The sequence below is a fragment of the Ascaphus truei genome, chromosome 18 (genome assembly GCF_040206685.1).
Source record: "Ascaphus truei isolate aAscTru1 chromosome 18, aAscTru1.hap1, whole genome shotgun sequence".
Lineage (NCBI taxonomy): Eukaryota > Metazoa > Chordata > Amphibia > Anura > Ascaphidae > Ascaphus > Ascaphus truei.
This window is the reverse complement of record NC_134500.1, coordinates 35,984,693-36,011,482: the sequence shown is the minus strand read 5'-3', so window position 1 is coordinate 36,011,482 and position 26,790 is coordinate 35,984,693. Positions and strand designations below refer to the sequence as shown.

The 26,790-nt window shown below is 52.0% G+C and overlaps 1 long non-coding RNA gene across 1 annotated transcript; it reads right to left on the bottom strand.

The window, feature by feature from the left end:
- Window positions 1–21,162: 21,162 nt before the first annotated feature.
- Window positions 21,163–24,804, bottom strand: LOC142469283 (uncharacterized). Its single transcript, XR_012789015.1, has 3 exons — window positions 24,470–24,804; window positions 22,497–22,610; window positions 21,163–21,716 (listed from the first exon to the last, which is right to left on the bottom strand). It is a non-coding gene; the product is annotated as an uncharacterized LOC142469283 (long non-coding RNA).
- Window positions 24,805–26,790: the final 1,986 nt, after the last annotated feature.

Below are 26,790 nucleotides of genomic sequence, written 5' to 3'. Positions count from 1 at the left end.
AGTCAGTGTGTGTGGGGGTCAGTGTGTGTGTGGGGGTCTGTGTGTGGGTCAGTCAGTGTGTGTGTGTGGGGGTCAGTCAGTGTGTGTGTGGGGGGGGGGGTCTGTGGGGGGTCAGTCAGTGTGTGTGTGGGCATCAGTCAGTGTGTGTGTGGGGGTCAGTGTGTGTGTGGGGGTCAGTGTGTGTGTGGGGGTCAGTGTGTGTGTGGGGGTCAGTGTGTGTGTGGGCATCAGTCAGTGTGTGTGTGTGGGCGTCAGTCAGTGTGTGTGTGGGGGTCAGTCAGTGTGTGTGTGGGGGTCAGTCAGTGTGTGTGTGGGCGTCAGTCAGTGTGTGTGTGGGCGTCAGTCAGTGTGTATGGGGGTCAGTCAGTGTGTGTGTGGGGGTCAGTCAGTGTGTGTTTGGGGGTCAGTCAGTGTGTGTGTGGGGGTCAGTCAGTGTGTGTGTTGGGGTCTGTCTGGGAGTCAGTCAGTGTGTGTGGGGGTCTGTGAGGGGGTCAGTCAGTGTGTGTGGGGGTCTGTGTGGGGGTCAGTGTGTGTGTGGGGGTCTGTGTGGGGGTCAGTCAGTGTGTGTGTGTGGGGGGGTCTTTTTAGGGGTCTGTGTGGGGGTCAGTCAGTGTGTGTGGGGGTCAGTCAGTGTGTGTGGGGGTCTGTCTGGGAGTCAGTCAGTGTGTGTGGGGGTCTGTGTGGGGTCAGTCAGTGTGTGTGGGGGTCAGTGTGTGTGGGTGTCTGTGTGGGGGTCAGTCAGTGTGTGTGTGTGGGTTAGTCAGTGTGTGTGTGTGGGGGGGTCTTTGTGGCGGTCTGTTTTGGGGTCAGTCAGTGTGTGTGGGGGTCTGTGTGGGGGTCAGTCAGTGTGTGTGTGTGGGGGTCAGTCAGTGTGTGTGTGTGTGTGTGTCTGTGTGGGGGTCAGTCAGTGTGTGTGTGGGGGGGGGTCTGTGTGGGGATCTGTGTGGGCGTCAGTCAGTGTGTGTGGGCGTCAGTCAGTGTGTGTGTGGGGGTCAGTGTGTGTGTGGGGGTCAGTCAGTGTGTGTGTGGGCGTCAGTCAGTGTGTGTGTGTGGGGGTCAGTCAGTGTGTGTGTGGGGGTCAGTCAGTGTGTGTGTGGGGGTCTGTCTGAGAGTCAGTCAGTGTGTGTGGGGGTCAGTGTGTGTGTGGGGGTCTGTGTGGGGGTCAGTCAGTGTGTGTGTGGGGGTCAGTCAGTGTGTGTGTGGGGGGGTCTGTGTGGGGGTCAGTCAGTGTGTGTATGTGTGTCAGTCAGTGTGTATGTATGTGTGTCAGTCAATGTGTGTATGTGTGTCAGTCAGTGTGTGTATGTGTGTCAGTCAGTGTGTGTATGTGTCAGTCAGTGTGTGCATGTGTGTCAGTTAGTGTGTGTATGTGAGTCTGTGTGGGTGTCTGTGTGTTGGTCAGTCAGTGTGTGGGGGTCAGTCAGTGTGTGTGTGTGGGGGGGTCTGTGTGTTGGTCAGTCAGTGTGTGTGTGGGTGCCAGTCAGTGTGTGTGGGGGGGGTCTGTGTGGGGGTCAGTCAGTGTGTGTGGGGGGGGTCTGTGTGGGGGTCAGTCAGTGTGTGTGTGTGGGGGTGTGTGTGGGGGCCAGTCAGTGTGTGTGTGGGGGTCTGTGTGGGGGTCAGTCAGTGTGTGTGTGGGTGGTCTGTGTGGGGGTCAGTCAGTGTGTGTGTGGTGGTCTGTGTGGGGGTCAGTCAGTGTGTGTGTGTGTGTGTGTCAGTCAGTGTGTGTGCGTGTGTGTGTGTCAGTCAGTGTGTGTGTGTGTGTATGTGTGTCAGTGTGTGTGTGTGTGTCAGTGTGTGTGTGTGTGTGTGTGTGTGTGTGTGTGTGTATGTGTGTCAGTCAGTGTGTGTGTGTATGTGTGTCAATCAGTGTGTGTATATGTGTATTTGTGTCAGTCAGTGTGGGTGTGTATGTGAGTCAGAGTGTGTATGTGAGTCAGTGTGTGTATGTGAGTCAGTGTGTGTATGTGAGTCAGAGTGTGTATGTGAGTCTGTGTGGGGGTCAGTCAGTGTGTGTGGGGGGTCTGTGTGGGGGTCAGTCAGTGTGTGTGTGGGGGGTCTGTGTGGGGGTCAGTCAGTGTGTGTGTGGGGGTCTGTGTGGGGGTCAGTCAGTGTGTGTGTGTGTGTGTGTGTCAGTCAGTGTGTGTGCGTGTGTGTGTCAGTCAGTGTGTGTGTGTGTGTGTGTGTGTGTGTGTGTGTGTGTGTGTGTGTGTATATGTGTGTCAGTCAGTGTGTGTATGTGTGTCAGTCAGTGTGTGTGTGTGTATGTGTGTCAATCAGTGTGTGTATATGTGTATTTGTGTCAGTCAGTGTGGGTGTGTATGTGAGTCAGAGTGTGTATGTGAGTCAGTGTGTGTATGTGAGTCAGTGTGTGTATGTGAGTCTGTGTGGGGGTCAGTCAGTGTGTGTGTGTGGGGGTCAGTCAGTGTGTGTGGGGGTCTGTGTGGGGGTCAGTCAGAGTGTGTGTGGGGGTGTGTGTGGGGGTCAGTCAGTGCTGTTGTGGGGGTCTGTGTGGGGGTCAGTCAGTGTGTGTGTGGGCGTCAGTCAGTGTGTGTGTGGGCGTCAGTCAGTGTGTGTGTGGGGGTCAGTCAGTGTGTGTGTGGGGGTCAGTCAGTGTGTGTTTGGGGGTCAGTCAGTGTGTGTGTGGGGGTCAGTCATTGTGTGTGTGGGGGTCTGTCTGAGAGTCAGTCAGTGTGTGTGGGGGTCTGTGTGTGTGTGGGGGTCTGTGTGGGGGTCAGTCAGTGTGTGTGTGGGGGTCAGTCAGTGTGTGTGTGTGGGGGGGGGTCTGTGTGGGGGTCAGTCAGTGTGTGTATGTGTGTCAGTCAGTGTGTATGTATGTGTGTCAGTCAGTGTGTATGTATGTGTGTCAGTCAGTGTGTGTATGTGTGTCAGTCAGTGTGTGTATGTGTGTCAGTCAGTGTGTGTATGTGTGTCAGTTAGTGTGTGTATGTGTGTCAGTCAGTGTGTGTACAGTATGTGTGTCAGTCAGTGTGTGTGTGTGTGTGTGTCAGTCAGTGTGTGTATGTGAGTCTGTGTGGGGGTCTGTGTGTTGGTCAGTCAGTGTGTGTGTGGGGGCCAGTCAGTGTGTGTGGGGGGGTCTGTGTGGGGGTCAGTCAGTGTGTGTGTGGGGGGTCTGTGTGGGGGTCAGTCAGTGTGTGTGTGTGGGGGTGTGTGTGGGGGCCAGTCAGTGTGTGTGTGGGGGGTCTGTGTGGGGGTCAGTCAGTGTGTGTGGGGGTCAGTCAGTGTGTGTGGGGGTCAGTGTGTGTGTGTGTGTGTGTGTGTGTGTGTGTGTGTGTGTGTGTGTCAGTCAGTGTGTGTGTGTGTGTGTGTGTGTGTGTGTGTGTGTGTGTGTGTGTGTGTGTGTGTGTGTGTGTGTGTGTGTGTGTGTGTGTGTGTGTGTGTGTGTGTGTATGTGTGTCAGTCAGTGTGTATGTGTGTGTATGTGTCAGTCAGTGTGGGTGTGTATGTGAGTCAGTGTGTATGTGAGTCAGTGTGTGTATGTGAGTCAGTGTGTGTATGTGAGTCAGTGTGTTTATGTGAGTCAGAGTGTGTATGTGAGTCTGTGTGGGGGTCAGTCAGTGTGTGTGTGGGGGGGTCAGTCAGTGTGTGTGGGGGCGTGTGTGGGGGTCAGTCAGTGCTGTTGTGGGGGTCTGTGTGGGGGTCTGTGTGGGCGTCAGTCAGTGTGTGTGTGGGGGTCAGTCAGTGTGTGTGTGGGGGTCAGTCAGTGTGTGTGTGGGGGTCAGTGTGTGTGTGGGGGCAGTCAGTGTGTGTGTGGGGGTCAGTCATTGTGTGTGTGGGGGTCTGTCTGAGAGTCAGTCAGTGTGTGTGGGGGTCTGTGTGGGGGTCAGTGTGTGTGTGGGGGTCTGTGTGGGGGTCAGTCAGTGTGTGTGTGGGGGGGTCTGTGTGGGGGTCAGTCAGTGTGTGTGTGGGCGTCAGTCAGTGTGTGTGTGGGGGTCAGTCAGTGTGTGTGTGGCGGTCAGTCAGTGTGTGTGGGGGGGTCAGTCAGTGTGTGTGGGGGGGTCAGTCAGTGTGTGTGGGGGTCAGTCAGTGTGTGTGTGGGGGTCAGTCATTGTGTGTGTGGGGGTCTGTCTGAGAGTCAGTCAGTGTGTGTGGGGGTCAGTGTGTGTGTGGGGGTCTGTGTGTGGGTCAGTCAGTGTGTGTGTGTGGGGGTCAGTCAGTGTGTGTGTGTGGGGGGGGGTCTGTGGGGGGTCAGTCAGTGTGTGTGTGGGCATCAGTCAGTGTGTGTGTGGGGGTCAGTGTGTGTGTGGGGGTCAGTGTGTGTGTGGGGGTCAGTGTGTGTGTGGGGGTCAGTGTGTGTGTGGGCGTCAGTCAGTGTGTGTGTGTGGGCGTCAGTCAGTGTGTGTGTGGGGGTCAGTCAGTGTGTGTGTGGGGGTCAGTCAGTGTGTGTGTGGGCGTCAGTCAGTGTGTGTGTGGGCGTCAGTCAGTGTGTATGGGGGTCAGTCAGTGTGTGTGTGGGGGTCAGTCAGTGTGTGTTTGGGGGTCAGTCAGTGTGTGTGTGGGGGTCAGTCAGTGTGTGTGTGGGGGTCAGTCAGTGTGTGTGTTGGGGTCTGTCTGGGAGTCAGTCAGTGTGTGTGGGGGTCTGTGAGGGGGTCAGTCAGTGTGTGTGGGGGTCTGTGTGGGGGTCAGTGTGTGTGTGGGGGTCTGTGTGGGGGTCAGTCAGTGTGTGTGTGTGGGGGGGTCTTTTTAGGGGTCTGTGTGGGGGTCAGTCAGTGTGTGTGGGGGTCAGTCAGTGTGTGTGGGGGTCTGTCTGGGAGTCAGTCAGTGTGTGTGGGGGTCTGTGTGGGGGTCAGTCAGTGTGTGTGGGGGTCAGTGTGTGTGGGTGTCTGTGTGGGGGTCAGTCAGTGTGTGTGTGTGGGTTAGTCAGTGTGTGTGTGTGGGGGGGTCTTTGTGGCTGTCTGTTTTGGGGTCAGTCAGTGTGTGTGGGGGTCTGTGTGGGGGTCAGTCAGTGTGTGTGTGGGGGTGTGTGTGTGTGGGGGGGTCAGTCAGTGTGTGTGTGGGTCTGTGTGGGGGTCCCCGGTCTGTGTGGGGGTCAGTCAGTGTGTGTGTGTGTGTGTGGGTCTGTGTGGGGGTCAGTCAGTGTGTGTGTGGGGGTCAGTCAGTGTGTGTGGGGGTCAGTCAGTGTGTGTGTGTGTGTGTGTCTGTGTGGGGGTCAGTCAGTGTGTGTGTGGGGGGGGGTCTGTGTGGGGATCTGTGTGGGCGTCAGTCAGTGTGTGTGGGCGTCAGTCAGTGTGTGTGTGGGGGTCAGTGTGTGTGTGGGGGTCAGTGTGTGTGTGGGGGTCAGTCAGTGTGTGTGTGGATACTGGTAGAAAAAAGGGGGGTCCTCCGGCGCGTTACTCTGCTTGTGGCTCCACGGCGTTTAAGGCATATAAGTGAGGGAGAGAAGAGAGGGGACCACAGTAAGGGACCAATACAGTGATTATACACAGCTCTTCGTTTGATTGGGGAGGGAGGGAGGGGGGGGAGTAGGGGTGTTGGGGGATCAATAGAGATTGAACGATACTGCTACATAAAGGAGACACACTTACATCAAAAATATCTAGTATCTTGAATTCTTCTACTCTTCTCCTTATATAGCTGCGTGTTGTTGAGGGTGAGGAAAAACCTTCTGGTATCCTCCTTAGCAAAAAATAAAGGGAAAAAATAGTGCAATACAGTTTATTAACAATGGAAAAAAAGAGATTGAACACTTACAAGCGGCCGATAATTTCAGGCATAGAGAGGAGATGCTGCCAGACTCCACAACGGATCCCTTCCTTGGTTGGGCTGCTTTGTCCTGGCTGTTTCCCTGTTGGCAGATGGTTGCTGTTTTGATCTTCACTTCGGGTGGCTGGGATTGAGAGTTTCCAAAGGCCCGTGCACAGGCTATGTCCTCCTCAAAAACGGCCTGTCCCTCAGCATACACAGCATACAGATTTCAGCTCCCTGCTCCGGTGCGCATGCGCATGCGCAGACGGCGGGATCGCCGAGCCAGATAGTCAAATCCTCACTACGGTGGCTTGTAATGGCCAAAAAACGTCAAACGCGTTTCGCCAATGCTTCCTCAGTGAATCACCTCTGAGAGACTCAGGCTGCGGAACTGCTTTGTGCCAAGGACAGGAGCCATATATTGAACAGTAGGCTAATTCTTTTTTGGCGCAACTTTTCTCTCTTTTTATCAGTGTGTGTGTGGGCGTCAGTCAGTGTGTGTGTGGGCGTCAGTCAGTGTGTGTGTGGGCGTCAGTCAGTGTGTGTGTGGGGGTCAGTCAGTGTGTGTGTGGGGGTCAGTCAGTGTGTGTGTGGGGGTCAGTCAGTGTGTGTGTGTGGGGGTCAGTCAGTGTGTGTGTGGGGGTCAGTCAGTGTGTGTGTGGGGGTCTGTCTGAGAGTCAGTCAGTGTGTGTGGGGGTCAGTGTGTGTGTGGGGGTCTGTGTGGGGGTCAGTCAGTGTGTGTGTGGGGGTCAGTCAGTGTGTGTGTGGGGGGGTCTGTGTGGGGGTCAGTCAGTGTGTGTATGTGTGTCAGTCAGTGTGTATGTATGTGTGTCAGTCAATGTGTGTATGTGTGTCAGTCAGTGTGTGTATGTGTGTCAGTCAGTGTGTGTATGTGTGTCAGTCAGTGTGTGCATGTGTGTCAGTCAGTGTGTGTATGTGAGTCTGTGTGGGGGTCTGTGTGTTGGTCAGTCAGTGTGTGGGGGTCAGTCAGTGTGTGTGTGTGGGGGGGTCTGTGTGTTGGTCAGTCAGTGTGTGTGTGGGTGCCAGTCAGTGTGTGTGTGGGGGGTCTGTGTGGGGGTCAGTCAGTGTGTGTGGGGGGGGTCTGTGTGGGGGTCAGTCAGTGTGTGTGTGTGGGGGTGTGTGTGGGGGCCAGTCAGTGTGTGTGTGGTGGTCTGTGTGGGGGTCAGTCAGTGTGTGTGTGGGGGGTCTGTGTGGGGGTCAGTCAGTGTGTGTGTGGGGGTCTGTGTGGGGGTCAGTCAGTGTGTGTGTGTGTGTCAGTCAGTGTGTGTGCGTGTGTGTGTGTCAGTCAGTGTGTGTGTGTGTGTGTGTGTGTGTGTGTGTGTGTATATGTGTGTCAGTCAGTGTGTGTGTGTATGTGTGTCAATCAGTGTGTGTATATGTGTATTTGTGTCAGTCAGTGTGGGTGTGTATGTGAGTCAGAGTGTGTATGTGAGTCAGTGTGTGTATGTGAGTCAGTGTGTGTATGTGAGTCAGAGTGTGTATGTGAGTCTGTGTGGGGGTCAGTCAGTGTGTGTGTGTGGTGGTCAGTCAGTGTGTGTGGGGGTCTGTGTGGGGGTCAGTCAGAGTGTGTGTGGGGGTGTGTGTGGGGGTCGGTCAGTGCTGTTGTGGGGGTCAGTGTGGGGGTCAGTCAGTGTGTGTGTGGGCGTCAGTCAGTGTGTGTGTGGGCGTCAGTCAGTGTGTGTGTGGGCGTCAGTCAGTGTGTGTGTGGGGGTCAGTCAGTGTGTGTTTGGGGGTCAGTCAGTGTGTGTTTGGGGGTCAGTCAGTGTGTGTGTGTGGGGGTCAGTCGTGTGTGTGGGGGTCTGTCTGAGAGTCAGTCAGTGTGTGTGGGGGTCTGTGTGGGGGTCAGTCAGTGTGTGTGTGGGGGTCAGTCAGTGTGTGTGTGTGGGGGGGTCTGTGTGGGGGTCAGTCAGTGTGTGTATGTGTGTCAGTCAGTGTGTATGTATGTGTGTCAGTCAGTGTGTGTATGTGTGTCAGTCAGTGTGTGTATGTGTGTCAGTCAGTGTGTGTATGTGTGTCAGTCAGTGTGTGTACAGTATGTGTGTCAGTCAGTGTGTGTGTGTCAGTCAGTGTGTGTATGTGAGTCTGTGTGGGGGTCTGTGTGTTGGTCAGTCAGTGTGTGTGTGGGGGCCAGTCAGTGTGTGTGGGGGGGTCTGTGTGGGGGTCAGTCAGTGTGTGTGTGGGGGTCTGTGTGGGGGTCAGTCAGTGTGTGTGTGTGGGGGTGTGTGTGGGGGCCAGTCAGTGTGTGTGTGGGGGTCTGTGTGGGGGTCAGTCAGTGTGTGTGTGGGGGGTCTGTGTGGGGGTCAGTCAGTGTGTGTGGGGGTCTGTGTGGGGGTCAGTCAGTGTGTGTGGGGGTCAGTGTGTGTGTGTGTGTGTGTGTGTCAGTCAGTGTGTGTGTGTGTGTGTGTGTGTGTGTGTCAGTCAGTGTGTGTGTGTGTGTGTGTGTGTGTGTGTGTGTGTGTATGTGTGTATATGTGTCAGTCAGTGTGGGTGTGTATGTGAGTCAGTGTGTATGTAAGTCAGTGTGTGTATGTGAGTCAGTGTGTGTATGTGAGTCTGTGTGGGGGTCAGTCAGTGTGTGTGTGGGGGGGTCAGTCAGTGTGTGTGGGGGTCTGTGTGGGGTCAGTCAGAGTGTGTGTGGGGGCGTGTGTGGGGGTCAGTCAGTGCTGTTGTGGGGGTCTGTGTGGGGGTCTGTGTGGGCGTCAGTCAGTGTGTGTGTGGGCGTCAGTCAGTGTGTGTGTGGGCGTCAGTCAGTGTGTGTGTGTGGGTCAGTGTGTGTGTGGGGGTCAGTCAGTGTGTGTGTGTGGGGGTCAGTCAGTGTGTATGTGGGGGTCAGTGTGTGTGTGGGGGTCAGTCAGTGTGTGTGTGGGGGTCAGTCAGTGTGTGTGTGGGGGTCAGTCATTGTGTGTGTGGGGGTCTGTCTGAGAGTCAGTCAGTGTGTGTGGGGGTCTGTGTGGGGGTCAGTGTGTGTGTGGGGGTCTGTGTGGGGGTCAGTCAGTGTGTGTGTGGGGGTTAGTCAGTGTGTGTGTGTGTGGGGGGGTCTGTGTGGGGGTCAGTCAGTGTGTGTGTGGGCGTCAGTCAGTGTGTGTGTGGGGGTCAGTCAGTGTGTGTGTGGCGGTCAGTCAGTGTGTGTGGGGGGGTCAGTCAGTGTGTGTGGGGGGGTCAGTCAGTGTGTGTGGGGGTCATTCAGTGTGTGTGTGGGGGTCAGTCATTGTGTGTGTGGGGGTCTGTCTGAGAGTCAGTCAGTGTGTGTGTGGGGGTCTGTGTGTGGGTCAGTCAGTGTGTGTGTGGGGGTCAGTCAGTGTGTGTGTGTGTGGGGGGGGTCTGTGGGGGGTCAGTCAGTGTGTGTGTGGGCATCAGTCAGTGTGTGGGCGTCAGTCAGTGTGTGTGTGGGGGTCAGTGTGTGTGTGGGGGTCAGTGTGTGTGTGGGGGTCAGTGTGTGTGTGGGCGTCAGTCAGTGTGTGTGGGCGTCAGTCAGTTTGTGTGTGTGGGCGTCAGTCAGTGTGTGTGTGGGGGTCAGTCAGTGTGTGTGTGGGGGTCAGTCAGTGTGTGTGTGGGGGTCAGTCAGTGTGTGTGTGGGCGTCAGTCAGTGTGTGTGTGGGCGTCAGTCAGTGTGTATGGGGGTCAGTCAGTGTGTGTGTGGGGGTCAGTCAGTGTGTGTTTGGGGGTCAGTCAGTGTGTGTGTGGGGGTCAGTCAGTGTGTGTGTGGGGGTCTGTCTGGGAGTCAGTCAGTGTGTGTGGGGGTCTGTGAGGGGGTCAGTCAGTGTGTGTGGGGGTCTGTGTGGGGGTCAGTGTGTGTGTGGGGGTCTGTGTGGGGGTCAGTCAGTGTGTGTGTGTGGGGGGGTCTGTGTGGGGGTCAGTCAGTGTGTGTGGGGGTCTGTGTGGGGGTCAGTCAGTGTGTGTGTGGGGGTGTGTGTGTGTGTGGGGGTCAGTCAGTGTGTGTGTGGGTCTGTGTGGGGGTCAGTCAAGGTCTGTGTGGGGGTCAGTCAGTGTGTGTGTGGGTCTGTGTGGGGGTCAGTCAGTGTGTGTGTGTGGGGGTCAGTCAGTGTGTGTGTGGGGGTCAGTCAGTGTGTGTGTGTGGGGGTGGGTCAGTGTGTGTGTTTGTGGGGGTCAGTCAGTGTGTGTGTGTGGGTCAGTCAGTGTGTGTGTGGGGGTCAGTCAGTGTGTTTGTGTCCTGCTGCAGCCAGGGGCGGGGTGTAAAATTGCGCACCACTTCTCCCCCTCCCCTTAAGCAAATTCTGCGCAACCCCGACCCCCCCCTTACGTAAATTCTGCGCACCCCCCCTCTCGGGGTACATGCGCCCGGCACGGGCATGAGTGACCGGCCGCGGGCGAGATTACCCGTCCGCTGCCCGGCCCGCCCGGGTCACCCTTTCTTCCAGGAGCCGGCGCCGAGCCCCTGTGCCGCGTGGGTTGCGCCGTGTGCCACGTCAGTTAGGAGCGTGTGGGGGGAACGACGCCGCTGCCAGCCGCTTCTGCGCATGTGTGGCTATCGCTGCCGCATATGTCAGCAACCGGGTGTCAAAACTCACTGAAGGCAGCTTCCTCCTGTAGTCTGTGTCTTTTGTACCATTGGCAGTATTTTAGCACTGATTTGTACATTGAGTATTTTTAAACAACATATTAGAGCGATATACACGGGTCTTCCACAAGATTATAAACATTAAAGTGGTCCTCGCTTAGAGACGGTTTGACAACTTCTGCTTTACGAGGGGGAGTTCTACATTTAGGCCTATTTACTAAGTGGTGCTAATCCATGACTAGAAAACACCTCACTGACAATTCAGGGGACACTTTCAGGTGAGGTAAATTCCATAGGGTGTCTTCAGGTGGTGCTTTAAAGTGTCTTATGGCATAGCCCCACTTAGTAGTTGTGGGCCCTGGGCTAGTGTCTTTCTGCAGCACGGTTTATGCCATTAAGGCCTCTAGGGCAAAGTTATTCCCTTTCACAAAATGAGGTTTTATATTTGGTGCTTTAAACTCCATATCATACATGTTGCACTGTTTGTATAATTATTCTTTGAAGCTCTACATATGTATTTAGACTACACCAGAATGGCACCGTAAATAATATTTTAGTTGTTTATCTTGCATAGCGGTTTCTTCCTGTTTGTGGATTGTCACGGTGAGGGTTTTGTGTGTCAGGGTAATCACATGTACACAGTTTGAGTTTGTGTCACTGTGTGGTTATTCTGCATTGTATTGCATTCTGGGTGTATTGGAAGGCTTTCAGTTGGGCGTAATCCAGCGCCTCTGTGTTGTAGGTGGACTAATTGTGTAGTATATATAATATAGCTCATTATATATACACAGCAAGGTGCCTGTATATGGCTGTTCAGTATGTATGTGTATTTTACAGGGTGTTATACGATTAATACATCGTAATTACAGGGAGGGGTCTGATCAACAGCTGCCGTGTGTGTGTGTGTGTGTGTGTGTGTGTGTGTGTGTGTGTGTGTGTGTGTATATATATATATATATATATATATATATATATATATAGTGCAGTGTGTATAAGGCTGTGCATAGTGTATTATACAGGGGGTAATATGATTTATACACAGTATATAGTTAATCACTCGGGTCTGGTCAGCCACCGGCCCCTATGCATTACTGTGCAATGTGTGTATGTATATGTGTGTGTGTGTGTGTGTGTGTGTGTAGGTGTTAGGAGAGCGACCAGCTGCTAATCAGACCCCTGTGAGCAAATATATAAAATAAATATATATACACACACCCAAAATGAAGTCGATACCGTTCTATTCACATACATATACACTAAGACTACATATATAATACACATACACCCGATATACTGAACTACCCACACTGGTATTTTATATTATTCAACTCCTAATGCCATTTTTAATGGGGTTTAAAGCATCCTTTGATTTCTATAGCAGGTTCACACCACCTCCCAAGCAGTGCAAGATCTTTGCAACACTTTCCTGTTTGTGATAAATTGTTGCCAAGGTTCCCAGCAGTTTGAGCTGCAAACTAACAATACATAATGTTACCTTAGAAATATACGGATACATTGTAGCTGTTGAGTTATACTGACTGATGATTGATTGGAACTGAAAAGCTGCCATTTAGTTAGGCACACAATCAGGATTTTGACAGATTTATAACAGGAGCACCAACCGATTTGCAGCTTAGGTAAGAATGTAGATTTATACATTGTCACATGCCAAATAAAGGGGGTGGGGGGGGGATGTAGTATTGCAGCTTTATGTAGAGTTTTTTTTTGTTATGTTTAAGAGTAAGGGCTGCTGGGTTAAGGTTGCCCAGTGGTCATAAAGTCCTGGATTATATATACACAAGTCTCCTGGTTTTATTCAAGGGTTCCAATTATACTGTATTAAGGGAGAAAGACTCAGGCCCCGTCGTGACACGTATAGACTGTAAATAGAGGAGTTATACATACATTCTTAGTACATACATACATACATTACAAAGCGGAATAATTCTGTTCAATTCTATTTCTTTAAATAATGGATAACAACAGTGTTCAAAATCAGCTTTAGTAGTTCAGGGGCCGAATACCAGGCTTGGGGAATGCTTTGGGAAACGGATTGTGGTATTACCGGGGGAACATGTAATCACCACCTTCCAATGTCTTTCTGGAGATGTGACATCCAAAATGGAAGAGTCTTTTAGGTGAGCAAAGAAAGCATCCAATGGGCTCCTGTCCTTATTACCTATGTTCTGTATCTGTCATTTTATTCTTTTGCATTGAAAATGTTAAACCTCCCTGTGTAATGACTTGCATCAAATGTTAGAATTTCGACGATTGAACTTCTTCCATTTGGCCCAGTGATGAAGCTCCATGCACCAGATAACGCGTGTGTTTGTACACAGACGCCACGGAATCCTGGGATCTGTTACTTCCTTTGGGTGAGGATAGGAAGCAAACCAAGACTGGCTGAGCCTGGTAAACTGATCCTGGTTCAGAATTCTGATGGACAGCTGATTTGCCATGGTCACATGCTGAGGACTGTAATAGGGGAACGGGCCTGACGAAGGGTTAATTCCCGAAACGTTGCCCCCCTGCACTCCCCTATATACCCACTTACCCCCCCCCCACCCTTTATGTGCTGTTTTTCCCCCACCCCAACCCATACACTATCCCCATTTATTTACAACTTGTCTCCCTTGTATATCCTTCCTTCACACAAGTTATATGTGATTATACCTATATGTTTATGTTCTATATTTGTGACGCTGCATGTTTTTTGATTCATTTGTGTTTTCATTAAAATTTACTTATTGGGGAGCGCATGCGCGAGGTCAGATAGCATGGCAGCATAATTCTGAAAGCTCCATGCCCTGCTCAGACAATTATCAGCAGAAAAACGATTTCAACCATCAAAACAGGCTATAAACATACCAAGCGCAGGACATTAACACCAGGATGTCAAAAAAACCATCAAAGACCCCCGGCAAGAAAGGTCTCCGCGAGTACTTTGGAGACGGGAGATCCCACAGAGCGACTTCGGCAATGGACCCCGCCTCCCGCACGGGGTCTGAATCAGAGGGAGATGGAGAAACGAGCGACCAGGGGCTCTTGCCAGTCAGATGCTGCGATATAGAGAGGCTCTATACAGACCTAAAAAATATACTGCAAGCAGAAATACGAGCCCTGGCCAAAGAGGTGGGAGGCCTGGGGACCCGGACTCAAGAGCGGGAGGTGCGGGTGGACGCGAATGCCAAGGCGACACAAAAAAACACCAAAAAAACGGCGGACCTACAAGCACAGATAAATGAACTCCGTGAGAGACAGGAGGACGCCGAAAATAGGGACCGCCGCAATAATGTGCACCTCCGGGGGATCCCAGAAAGTATAGGGGACTGTGAAAAATTTGTGGGGAGATGGCTAGAACATATCTGCCCGGAGCCCCCAAAAGATAAGCTACTTATGGATCGATGCCACCGGGCACTCCGCTCTAGGCCACAACCATCCGAGCTACCGAGAGACATTATAGTGCGCCTACACCACTACCGAACCAGGGAGGAGGTGCAGCAACGATCCAGGAATACACCCTTCATGGAATTTGAAGGTGCCAAAATCGCGGTGTTTCGGGACTTATCACCAACCACCCTGGCCCGACAGAGAGGCTTATGGCCTATCACGAAGGTACTGAGGGAGAAAGCGGTCCGTTACCGGTGGACCTTTCCCTTTGGCCTCATGGTGGTTCGCAATGGCCGCCCCATACAGATAAAATCTCCTGAGGAGGGGTTGGGGTTCCTCCAAAAGCTGGGATTGAGCGCAGCGCCCGGCACTATGGCCGTGGAAGCTGAGGAGCCAGCCCCGGGACCCTCATGGACCACAGTGGGGAGTCCGGCCAAGGTGGGGACCGACCAAGGCTGAGGCAACCCTAAGTCTACCCTGGTTCACAAAAGACTCAAAGTTACAAAGTTAGCCAGTTGCTGTTTTTAAAGCTGCATCGGTTCCCTGAAAGTACACCGTTAGACTCCCTGTGCTGATATCCCCCGTATCTACAGACCCACAAAGGGAAATATGCCCGCTGGAATCAATGCTGAGGAATGCCCTGCAAAAAAGAACCCACTTACCTCGTCGACCCCTCCTGGCGGCTAAGATGGCGTCGGAGAGGCCTCCAGCGTGGAACGCAGATCGCGGAAGGCAGGTAGGCGGGAAACGCTCACCAGGCGGGAAAACTGCCCAAGCTGGAGGAGCAGCCACAGACACGTCTTCTCCGAAGGACCGCCTGTTCCAAAATGGCGGCCGGGGAAGGACATCACCGGAAGGGGCGGTTCAGGAGGCGGACATCTTGGGAGAGGCGGAAGTAGGGGGACATACTCCCGCACAGTACCCGGAAGGGGACACAGAGCCGGCGGACGCACCCACACGGCACCGGAAGACCGGCGGGGGGGGCCCTCTCCCACCCCCCCCAATGGAACTGAGAAGGGACAGCGGACCCGCCGCTGGGAGGAATTAGAGGACAACATTAGCAGTCACAGCCCAGCGGAAGCGGAGCAATCCGGGAGTGGGACCCGCACAGCAGCGAGACGGCAACGGCGATAAAGGAGGCTAAGGCGGAGGAGCTCTCCTGGCTGAGAGGGGGAATCCCGAATGGAACCTCAAGGAATGGGGAGGCGCTGGACACTATAGATCGGCTGATAGAGGTGTAGGAGGAGAAGGACACGGAAAAGGAGGCCCCTATGAGTCAGGAATAAGATAGGAGCAAAGGAAGGGAAAGGAAGTGGAGACGTGAGAACGTAGGGGGGGTGAGCGAGAGAATTGGGAGAGGTTAGAGGAAGTGAATACGGAGGGAAGGGGAACGAATAGTAGAGGAGGGGAAGCAAGAGGGAGAAGGAGGGAGAAGAGGGGAAAGCAAGTTAAGAAAGGAAAGTATGTAGTGAGGAAGGGGTTAGGATGTCGTTAGATGGGGAAAGCAAGTTAAGAAGGGGAAGTATGTAGTGAGGAAGGGGTTAGGATGCCGTCAGATGGGGAAAGCTAGTCAAGAAAGGAAAGTATGAAGTGGGGAGGGGGTTGGGATGTTGTCAGCTATCGTCAGATGGATGAAAGGGGGAGAGTACAGGGTACAGCCTACAGGAGAGGGAGGAAGAAGAATAGAGGACGGCGGTATAGTCTAGGGAAACCCTACACACGATCCCGCCACAGCTAGATAGCCCAACGCGTGCGAGGCCCAAGCCCAGGGAAACAATAGACATAAACCCACTTCCTCAGGAGAGCACAGCACAGAGGTCGCATAAGAGCTGTACGCCGAAGAGGTTATCCCCAGAGAGCGGGCCCCCCCACTATTGCACCACCGGGACCACAGGGACTATAAGGGGTCAGGGCCTTCAGGCAGAGATGGGTCCACAACAGGGCGAAGTTACGGGGGTAGGCCAGACTCAGGAGACCCCCAATGACCTAAGAGGAGGCATATTCTATTCTAAGCACAGGGGAACGCAGGCAGGATTAGGGGTTGAGTGCAGCTTAAAGTTTAAGTTTTTCGTTTTTATTTTAAGATATTCACCAGAGCGGGAACGGGCGGAGGAGTTCGAGCCTGCCCTGATTTCCGCATGAGCTCCACGTCGGGACCCACCAGGACATTGTCCGAGGTCGCCGACAAAGTCCCTTGGGAGGGTTGGGCGGCATGGGAAGGGGGGGGGACGCCAGGAGGGAGTGCGTCAGATCTCCCCCGCTGTTTACCCGGGGGCAAAGATCACAGGGCCGAGGTACAGGTACCAAAGCGCTGTGATCACAGTTCAAGTTGTTAATTTTATGTGTGTCTACATGTTCCCCTCCCCCCCTGGTTGTGTCAATCCCCCCTTACCTTCATATACAGATCCCACAGGATTGGAGGAGGTGCAACGATGCGCTGAGCAGCGGTAGACCCCGGCGGAGACAAGAAACAGAAGTGGACTCAAAACGACGCATAGAGCACTCAACCAATTCAGTCAAGATGAGTAGCGAAATAGTAATGATTTCACATAATGTGAAAGGGTTTAATAGCCCCACCAAACGCAGAATCGCATTCAGGGAGTATAGCCGTAGAAAAGCTGATATTATCTTCTTACAAGAAACGCACTTCTCACGCACTAATTATCCAAAATGTAGGGATAAAAGTTATAGATCATACTACCTGGCATCGGCAGATGTTAAAAAGCGGGGAGTTGCAATCATCACGCATAATAGACTCGCACTCACTATAGACAAACAGTATACCGACATTGAGGGCAGGTTCTTAATTCTGACGGGCACAATACAGGGCCAACCGGTAACATTGGCGTCTGTCTACGCTCCATGCGAGCAAAACACCACATTCTATGACCAACTCTTTGCTAAACTACACAAAGTCGCGCAGGGAAGTGTCTTCCTTGCCGGAGACCTAAACCGCACCTTAGACCCTGACTTGGACAAATGCACACGCCTTAACACCGCCCACAGACAGGACCTACTAACAATACATAAAGGCCTCCACGATTGTCAACTGATAGATGTATGGAGAGAACAACATCCAGTCGCCTGCGAATATACCTTTTACTCCCACCCCCACAACAGATACAGTAGGATAGACTACCTCCTGGTGTCTAACAAAGTGGTCCCAGTGGTCGACCATACAGAGATTCATGAAATCTCGTGGTCGGACCACGCACCCATAGAGCTGAGGTGCACATTAGCAGGGCTTGACAGATCCCGAGCTTCTTCTCAAGGCCCCCGCTACTGAGCGGGAAATAAGAGAACGGATACAATAATTCTTTAGAGAAAATGATGGCAGTGTCCAGTCACAAGCCACGCTCTGGGAGGCCCATAAGGCTACACTCAGAGGTCTACTCATGAATATAGCTGGTAAGCGGAAAAGAGAGAAATTATCCAAAATAAAGGCGCTGCAGGCGAAGCTAACACACCTCACTGCACAGCATTCCATTAGTAAGAGCCAGAGCACGTGGCAAGAATTGTTAGATACTAAGGCGGCCCTTAATCTAGTGTTATCCTCCCAGGCTGAAAAGGAGCTGGCATGGTCCAAGCGCAGATTTTATGAGAAAGCCAACAAGCCAGATACCTTGCTTGCCAACAAGCTCCGAAACAAGCTTCCGAATTTCCGTATAGCGGCTATCAAAACACAGAGGGGGGACCTTACCTCCGATCCTAGACAAATAGTGGAGGCATTCAGAACGTACTATGCTACACTATATGACGGAGATAAGGTCAACCACAACCAAAAAACAGCGGATACCTTGGGGAAACTCCTATCCGAGGCAAAACTACCGACCTTGGGCAGAGAGGAAAAGGAATCCCTACAAAGAGATTTCACCCTTGAGGACGTCACAGAGGTAATTAAGTCCCTTAAACCAGCCAAGGCCCCCGGGCCAGACGGCTACTATAATTTGTACTACAAAAAATTCTGTAAAACCCTGGCTCCACACTTGCTGAAATTATTTAATGGGATACTAGCTGGGGAGCCCTTCCCGACTAAGATGCTCCAGGCGTCCATCTCAGTGATCCACAAACCCGGTAAGGACCCGGCAGACTACAAGAGCTACCGGCCGATATCCCTGATTAATTCGGATATCAAGATTTTTTCTAAACTAATAGCAAACAGGTGGGTAGTGTCCTTCCCGGGCTGATACACCCGGATCAAGTAGGCTTCATTACGGGCAGGCAGGCGGCAGACAACACCAGACGAATAATAGATTTGATCGATCTGGCGAAAAAGAAAAATATCCCGTCAATGGTGCTAAGTCTGGATGCCGAAAAGGCCTTTGATCGAATCGATTGGCCCTACCTACGAGAGACGCTGGGGGCGTTCGGTTTTGGAGGGCGCCTCCTAGAGGCGATACTAGCTCTTTATACTGGTCCCACGGCGAGAGTGAGACACCAGGGTTTCCCCTCAGAAATATTTAATATACGTAGCGGGACCCGCCAGGGTTGCCCGTTATCACCGTTGTTATTCGCCTTCTGCATAGAACCCCTCGCGGCCCACATCAGGTTAAGCCCCAATATAACAGGGATAGAGGCGTGCGATCAGACCCACAAAGTCGCGTTATACGCAGACGATGTGATCCTAACATTATCAAAGCCGCTTACCTCCCTGCCCAATGTTTTCGAGATCTTGGGAACCTTTAACATGGTCTCGGGGTTTAAAATTAATCAGACCAAGTCGGAGGCTCTCAACATCAACTTATCCAAACCAATCGAAAAACTATTAGAACTCAATTATAATTTCAAGTGGCAGCCCTCCGCAATCAAATATTTAGGGGTATATATCACCAGGGACTACAACACTTTATATAAAGCAAATTTCCCTAAGATGATGGGAAGGCTGAAGGAGGATCTCAGGGTTTGGGCGGGCTATGGGATATCATGGTTCGGTAGGCTTAATAGTGTAAAAATGAACTTACTACCCAAGATGCTATATCTGTTTCAAGCCCTACCAATTCCGCTAGTTAAGGCTGAGATCCAAGCCCTTCAGGCTCACATCATCCAATTTATTTGGAATAAAAAATGCCCAAGAATTGCAAAAAGCCTACTAACAAAACCAGTAGAGAAGGGAGGACTATCGGTACCTTGCTTGTTGGCATCTTATAAAGCGGCACAATTAAGCCAAGTCGTCCAGTGGCACTCGGACCCACACTGAAAGACGATGGCTAGAGCTCGAAAAAGAATGTTGTGCGCCGGTGGCGCTACACGATTTGATCTGGTTACCAAAACAATGTAAAGAGGGATCGGGACGCCGCTCTGCGCAGTCGCGAACTCGCTGGCGGTCTGGGAGACATCCAAATTTAAAGCTAAGTTAACAACCCCACAAACATTAATGACCCCCTTCTGGGGAAACCCGGATTTCGCTCCGGGACTGAGGGGCGATACATTTATAAAATGGACGCAGGCAGGGTATAATCGCTTGAAAGACCTGGAGGGAAGGAAATTTATCAAGACGTTCGATATGCTTAAAGATTAATCAAATTTACCAAACACAGAATTATTTAGATTCCTCCAGGTCAGGGCATTCTACAATAAATTCCCAGTTCGTCCAGCACGAACTAATTTCGAACAGCTGTGTTCTAGACCCACGGACACGCGGGGACTGACCTCTCAGATGTATAAGGAGGTAGTCTGTCGAACCACTGTGGACAGCCCCCGACTGAAATACATGCGACAATGGGAGACAGATTTAGGGGATACTTTAGAGGACGAAGAATGGGACCACATATTGCAAGCAGCCGCTAAAAGCTCAATATGTGCCACGTTGAAGGAGAACGCATATAAAGTCCTAATGCGGTGGTACCATACTCCTGTAAAATTAGCTAAATTTGTCAGAGGATATTCCCCGCTCTGCCCAAAGCAGTGCGGAGAAGTCGCTGACCTTAGACATATGCTGTGGTCTTGCCCGATCGTGGTCCCGATTTGGGAAGCTATCAGAGAGTGGTTACAAAGGATTCTCGACTTGGAGATACCCCTGGACCCGTGGCTGTTCCTCGTGGGCAGGCGGCCCCAGGGCGTGTCCAAGGCGACACACAAATTGGTCATGCACTTCGTGACCGCCACGAGGTGCGAGATCGCAGCTTTATGGAAGCAGAAAAAGATCCCAATCATCCCCAAAATCAGGAATCGAATTTGGCATGTCTGCCAGATGGAACAGTTGACGAGTTGGGTCAACGACTCTGGCTCCAAATTTCTGAAAATATGGGCCCCTTGGTTAGCCCAAACAGACATCCCGGGGGTGGACGCCGCCACAATCTTGCATTAATAGTAGCAAATGCGTTCTCCTTGGACGTGACAGATCGGACAGGGACATAGAGACGTATAGAGTAGGGCCCGCCGGATTATAGACTAGCGGGAGCAAGTCCGCACTGGGAGATGCTGCATTCTTTTTGCAAGTGGCTCAACCTCCAGAACCTCACCAGATTGATCCCCCCCCCCTTCCCGCCCCTATGTGTCCCGCCCCAGTCCTGTGAGTCAGGTATGTCCTGTCATGGTGTTGTAAATGTTGTTGGTCTCGTGTTTATGTTTTGGCCGGTTGTTAAAAGTGGATATCTCATAATGTATGCTAATGAGATGTGAGACTCTGTATGCACTATATCCACAAATAAAAATTGAAAGTTGAAAAAAAATTTTTTACTTATTGGTTGCATACTAGTGATTTCAATTTTTCCATTTAGGGAGTGCTGGACTATTTCAGTATTGTGTATTGTGTTTGAGAGGGTTTGGGTCCTCTCTTGTCCACGGCAACCCGCATTATATATCTACTCTCTATTGTGAGTGCTGTTTATAATTTTGTGTTACATTGTGTTTACTCACTCACTCGCTGACGCGCACTCTCTCTCTGATGCACACTCTCTCTCTGACGTGCACTCTCTCTCTGACACGCACACTCTCTGCCACACACGCGCACACACTCTCTCTGCCACACACGCGCACACTTCCAGACACACACACGCACACACACTCTCTCTGACACACACACGGGGGGGAATCTGATCGGGGGGGGGGGGTCGGAGCAGGTGTCCTCCGCAACTGCTGCCCGGTGTGGGGAGGACCGTGTAAGTGCGTGGGGGGGGGATTCTGAGCAGGGGGCGTAATCAGAGGAGGTCCGTGGACGTGCGCGGGGGGGAAATCAGAGCAGGGGGGATTGGAGCATGTGTCCACCTCCGCAACTGTTGCTTAGTGTTGAGAATCGTTATTGAAGTATTTCTCCCTCCGCAGACTTGCTCTTCTGTGGACGTGCGAAGGGAAGGGGGTGGTCTTGGCCAAAAAAAACAATCTTGGCAGTATGCCAACACGAGGCAGCCAATCAGGTAAGGGGGAGGTTTTTTTCTCCCTCCTTTCTTGCAGGCACAGCGCGAGCGTGCAAAGGGCCCCCTGACTCACGGGGGCCGGACCAAATCATTTTGCAGGCCTTATATGGCCCGCGGGCCGGACCAAATAATTTTGCGGGCCTTATACAGCCCGCGGGCCGGATGTTCCCCACCCCTGTCTAAGATCAAGGAAAATGAGATGGTGGAGTGTGGCTCCCGCCGTGCATACGTGGAATATGTTGGAAAAACACAAACAGTATTATGGTGCAGTATGCCAATGGTAATATGCAAGCTGACATATGAGCCCAAAACAAATGGTGACAAACAGGACAAGACACTGAAAACAAAGAAGACTAACAAAACAAACAATAGCAAGGCTAGTTATGAATAAAAGCCAATTTAATAAATAAAACAACATAAATGAAGGGTTTCGGATGACTGAGAGATCGCCAGGTCCAGGTGTGGTAAAATCAGGACCCTACTCACAAGATTCCAAATGTAAGAAGGCTATAGAGGTCGATGCTGGACTGGAACAATTTCTCCTGTTGATTTTACTGTGGAGGTGGCAGTTGTTCCAGTCCAGCATCGATGTCTATGCTGTAAGATGGGTGGGTAAGAATTAGAGGGTGGGGAAACGTTAGTTTGTATTGTTAGAGGGATTCCCTATTGATGAAATGTTTTGAATGTCGCTAATTTCAGGTCATGTGTTGACAATGGACCCAGATGTGCTGCAAAGAGAGAAATATAAGATTGTAAGTGGTAATGTTTATCTAGGCTTATTTGTCACATTGGTCAGCTTTCTACGGTATGAGCTGTGTGTGCGCAGAACTGTTTATGTCCTTGAGTACAGAGGGGTGTGTGTGTGTGTGTGTGTGTAACTAAATTTGCATCTGTGGAGAGCTGTGTGTATCTGCATGTTCAGAGCTGTGAATGTACAGTATGATAAAACAGCCCCTTGTGTGGGTCACATCTGTGTGTATACATGTGCAGAGGTGTATTTGTGTATGAACACAGCTGTGGGTGTTATGCAGAGCTGTGTGAGTCTCCATCTGTGTCTGTACACAGAGTCATGCATGTATGCATACTTAGGGCATTGTGTATGTTTGTATGCACTGGGCTGTATGCACAGTACATAGCGCTATGTATATGTGTGTACAATATATACTGCACTCTTATCAATCACTTTCCCCTTGCAGCTGGGTTAAGAGAAATATAAAATGGCAGACTCATTGGGCCACATTAAATACAGTATGCAGTAAAGCCTTTTCCTTGGGCGGGAGAACATTTAAGTCCCATTCATTAGAGTTGAGCTCTCTTCTCTTCTGCGGTACTGGGAAGCAGCTTTACAGCGTATTGGTTGCAATTGCTGATCTGTGAGACTGAAATTGCATATGTGTATTACGTGTGGAGTTAGAACAAGGAAGGTGGAGAACCAGCTACAGCGGGGAGTGCATGCTTTTGGAGCTACGCCCCCTGCCTGCACCCCCTCGGTCTTGCGCCCCCCTTACCTTCTTTGGTGGCGTCAAATGACGCTGCTGGGTCACATGGCATGATGTCACGTGACCCCGTCGCCATGGTGAAGGACGTGGGACGTCACTCCTCATGACACCGCGGATTAAAAACTTTGGACAGTAAGGGTTAAAGGAAGTGTGTTTTATTTCATTATAATTTCTACAAATTTATTTTCTTCCATCTTTTCAGTGAGGTCAGCCCCGGGTGTGTTGTGTCCCTGGTACCGTATGCTGCAGATATGGGGTCCCCTCCTCACAGCACAGATCAGTGTCAGGGTACCTGCTGCAGTTCCCCACCTGCTTCCACCGGGGGCAGTGTGCTCTCTCCCCTGCTGTTAGTCAGGGCTGCCCTCCCAGGCCTCACCTCTCCCCTCCCAGGCCTCCCCTCAGCTGCCTCGTGTTCCTCCTGTAGGCCTCTCTGCTCCCCAGGGGGAGGACCCGCCAGCCCTCCTATCTCCCGCCACTGCTCCTCTCTCTGTGGGGGTTCCCCACCGGCACCAGGTTAAAGCGTTCAGAGAGCGCAGCAGCTTCCCCCCTATCAGACTCTCCCCTCTGCCGGACCCACAGGAAGCCTGAGGCCTCAGAGCAACGCGTGGGAGGTAAAACAAAATGGCCACCACCGCTCTCCCCCCCCGCTCCACGGACCGAGCATGCAGCGTGTCCTCCTCCTGCCCGTCCCCAGGGATCACCCAAGCAACTGGCCGCAGGATCTCTCCCCTCGACTGCAGACGGCCCCCTCTGCAGCTCGGCCCTCCTCGCCTGGAGGCCGAAAAAAACAAAATGGCCGCCGCTCGTCTGTCAGAGCCCTCAGGTCCTCTGTATAGGCCGCACTCACGGTCCCTGAGCCAGCACGGCCCCGGGGATGCCACAGGTACCAGGCCGCCCTGTACCCCCGGAGTCAGCGGTCAGTCCTTGCAGAAGAGAGGTATGTATGCGGTGGTATTATTTGGGAGGTATTGATTTATAACGCTTATTGTGGTTTTGCTGTGTGTTGCTGTGTTAAACTTGCTGCCTCGAGGTGGTTTGCGTCCTACACCCTAAATTTCAAAGTTGAACTTTGTTCCGGGGAATCGGGGCAAGGTGTCAATATACCCCTCAAAATGGAGCTGTCAGAGCAGGAGCTCACACTCTATGCAGCCATCTTGGAAACCGCTCACCCGGAAGTCAGCAGTGACATGCTTCAGGGGTCAGTGTCTCCTAGGGGCAAAGTGTACTAATGGCAGTGACAGGGTTAATGGGTCAGTGTCTCCTAGGGGCAAAGTGTACTAATGGCAGTGACAGGGTTAATGGGTCAGTGTCTCCTAGGGGCAAAGTGTACTAATGGCAGTGACATGGTTAATGGGTCAGTGTCTCCTAGGGGCAAAGTGTACTAATGGCAGTGACATGTAATAGGACCATATACACGCTTAAAACCATAAAAAAAACGCATATATGTAATCCTCTTTTCTACTAGCATAGAAAGGCTACTAATGCTGTATATACCGGCTGGTTCAGCGAGATCTGAGCCTCCGCTAACTGGGAGCCTGGGGCAACAATAAGTAATCTGACAGCGCCTCCACTCGCCCAGGATCCCCGAAGGATCCCCGATTAGTGAGATGCCCCTGGACAAGAATAACAATGACCATCCACAATTCTGTAATCTTTTACTATATGGAGCATAGATATACGTAAGCAGATATGGATATAACAATGAACCGCATATGCCTAAAGAATGTATTGATAACCTTTCAGTAATATAATGCGCACACACAATATATGATTGTCCCTGACAAGGTAACCTTTGTACCAGTGGCTCTGGCCACGCTCCACCCTGGAGTAGTGTCCCTGTCCCACCACCGCGTGCACCCCACACCGTGTCCAATGTACTGGACCAGTCTGTTGGTCACTTTACCCTTAGTGTCCCCAAGAACCCTCCCCCAAGGCGGGGTCAGCGCCTGTAGGTACCGGTGTTGGTGCACTTATAATAATACCTTCCGGGCGCTCCAGCACCCGGTCACTGTACTTCGAAAAGGATCCGCCGATCCAGCGTTGTATTTCTCAGTTGATTCCTCACGGACAGGGAATCTCTCACGAGTCTTTACTTGCGTCCAGTAGCTTGATCCCAAACTACCGATCACCAGGCAGCGCAGGCAGATACTGTGTCCTTGTCTGTGACTATCAGTAGAGGTTATGCTGTCCCTAACTATGGCTGTTCCCCGCTGTACACAAGCTGGTGGTGACTCAGGGCCTGCACTGGGGCCTAGGGGGAATTCCTGGCCTATGCAGTGGGTCACTGACCCCCTGCAATACGACCTCTCCCCTTGCTCTCCCAGGACACACTAACCCCAACTGTCACCAACTGCCACTTCTCTCTCCTGTCAGCCACAAGCTCCGCACCCTATTGGCTGCCTGGTACCCTGTGAAGAGAAGCTTGTGGGGAGCGCAGGTATCACCATATATATGCAAAGGAAAAATATATAATAGTGTGGTATATCTAAACAGGTACAGCAGTCAACACAGGAACCATGAAGACCCCTGGCTTGTAGACACTCCCTGATGTCAGCAGGACAAACCCTCAATAGAATGAAAAAGACGACTCTAGTGCAACAATGTATGTTCACGAATGATATATTGAAAATAGGCAATTTCTATTGCACTTACATGAGCAACAAGTGCTTAGACACATAAAAATCGATGCGTTTCGCTGGCGTGGCAGCTTCGTCAGGAGTCCGATCGCACTCCTGACGAAGCTGCCACGCCAGCGAAACGCGTTGAGTGACCCTTGCAGCAGTCCAGACGTGTGCCCAGCATACCCCAGAACCCGTTTTGATCCATTCTGCAATCGCCGACGAAACCGGAAGTGACGCGACGGGCCAAACCGGAAGTGACGCGACGCAACTTCGGGAGTGAGGGGGATGACACACACCAATGCTGCGCATCGATTTTTATGTGTCTAAGCACTTGTTGCTCATGTAAGTGCAATAGAAATTGCCTATTTTCAATATATCATTCGTGAACATACAATGTTGCACTAGAGTCGTCTTTTTCATTCTATTGAGGGTTTGTCCTGCTGACATCAGGGAGTGTCTACAAGCCAGGGGTCTTCATGATTCCTGTGTTGACTGCTGTACCTGTTTAGATATACCACACTATTATATATTTCTCTTCAACGTTCAAGAAAGGAGAAAACTGGAACTTCTCCAAAGAGGGTTGAGCAGCAAAGTTTGCCATTCTTATCGTATTTGAGCACTTTTAGATATATCACATATCTTTATTAATTTACTTATTTATTTTCACCTTCACTAGTAGCGCCTCACAATTTTTGTTTTGCACTTGGTACCCTGTGACCCTGCTGAGGCTCATGGGAATTGTAGTCCCAGCTCAGAGCCTCTTCTCTATTGGCCAGCCGTTCGCGCGCTTATACTGCGCATGCGCGACCTACCAGGAGCCTCCCGCCGCCCATCTACACTGCGCAAGGATACAAAATGGTGGCGCCCTGTACTTGCTGCGGAGCACTCCCTGCTCGGCCCCCACTTTCTAGAGTTGTCAGTTGGTCTGTTGCTTGGCTTCCAGCGGCACCCGCGATCACCCACACAGCGGAGGAAACGAGGGGAGGGGGGGCCAGGGGAACCCCATTACATATATTTAAAAATATTAGTCCTTTTCCTACAGATCTGCCTTTGGTAATGGGATAAAATGCAGAGACTGTGGGAGACGTATAAGGGCTAATTGGACATTTCCGTAGGTTTAGGATTGGATGTATTATAGGCTGGGAGTGATTAAACCTGCCCTCATTAACAAACCAAACCGTCATCTACTCACCTTCTGTCCAAACAGCTTCCCTATCTACAGACAGCCCGACCACCACGCCAGGAGAGCAGACCTCATGCAGTGATACCCGCCTCCCAAGCGCGCTTGCTGTCTCCTCTGTCAGGACAGCAAAAAGCTCCTGGTAGCGCGAGCGTCAGCAAGCAAGAGCGAGCGTCAGCAAGCGAGAGCGAGCAGCAGCACCTAAGAGCCCACTATATCCGAGGCCTTAGGCCTCGGTCAGGCTCCCTGCTGGCGTGCTGAGGCGCAGGGAAAGAGGGTGCTTTCCCTGGCCTTGCGGTTGCTTACCGCACGCGCTGTCAGCGGCCCGTCAGGGGGCGGGCCAGTGACGTCACGGAGCTGGTTCGCCCTTATTAGGCGAACCGCTCACGTGACCGGCCTTTCGCGCCGGCAAACGGGGGAATTTAAAATTCCTCTGAGACCTAGCAGGTGAGCCCCTACTAAAGCCGCTCTAATTGCGGCTGTAGGGGCTCAGTGCTGAGCG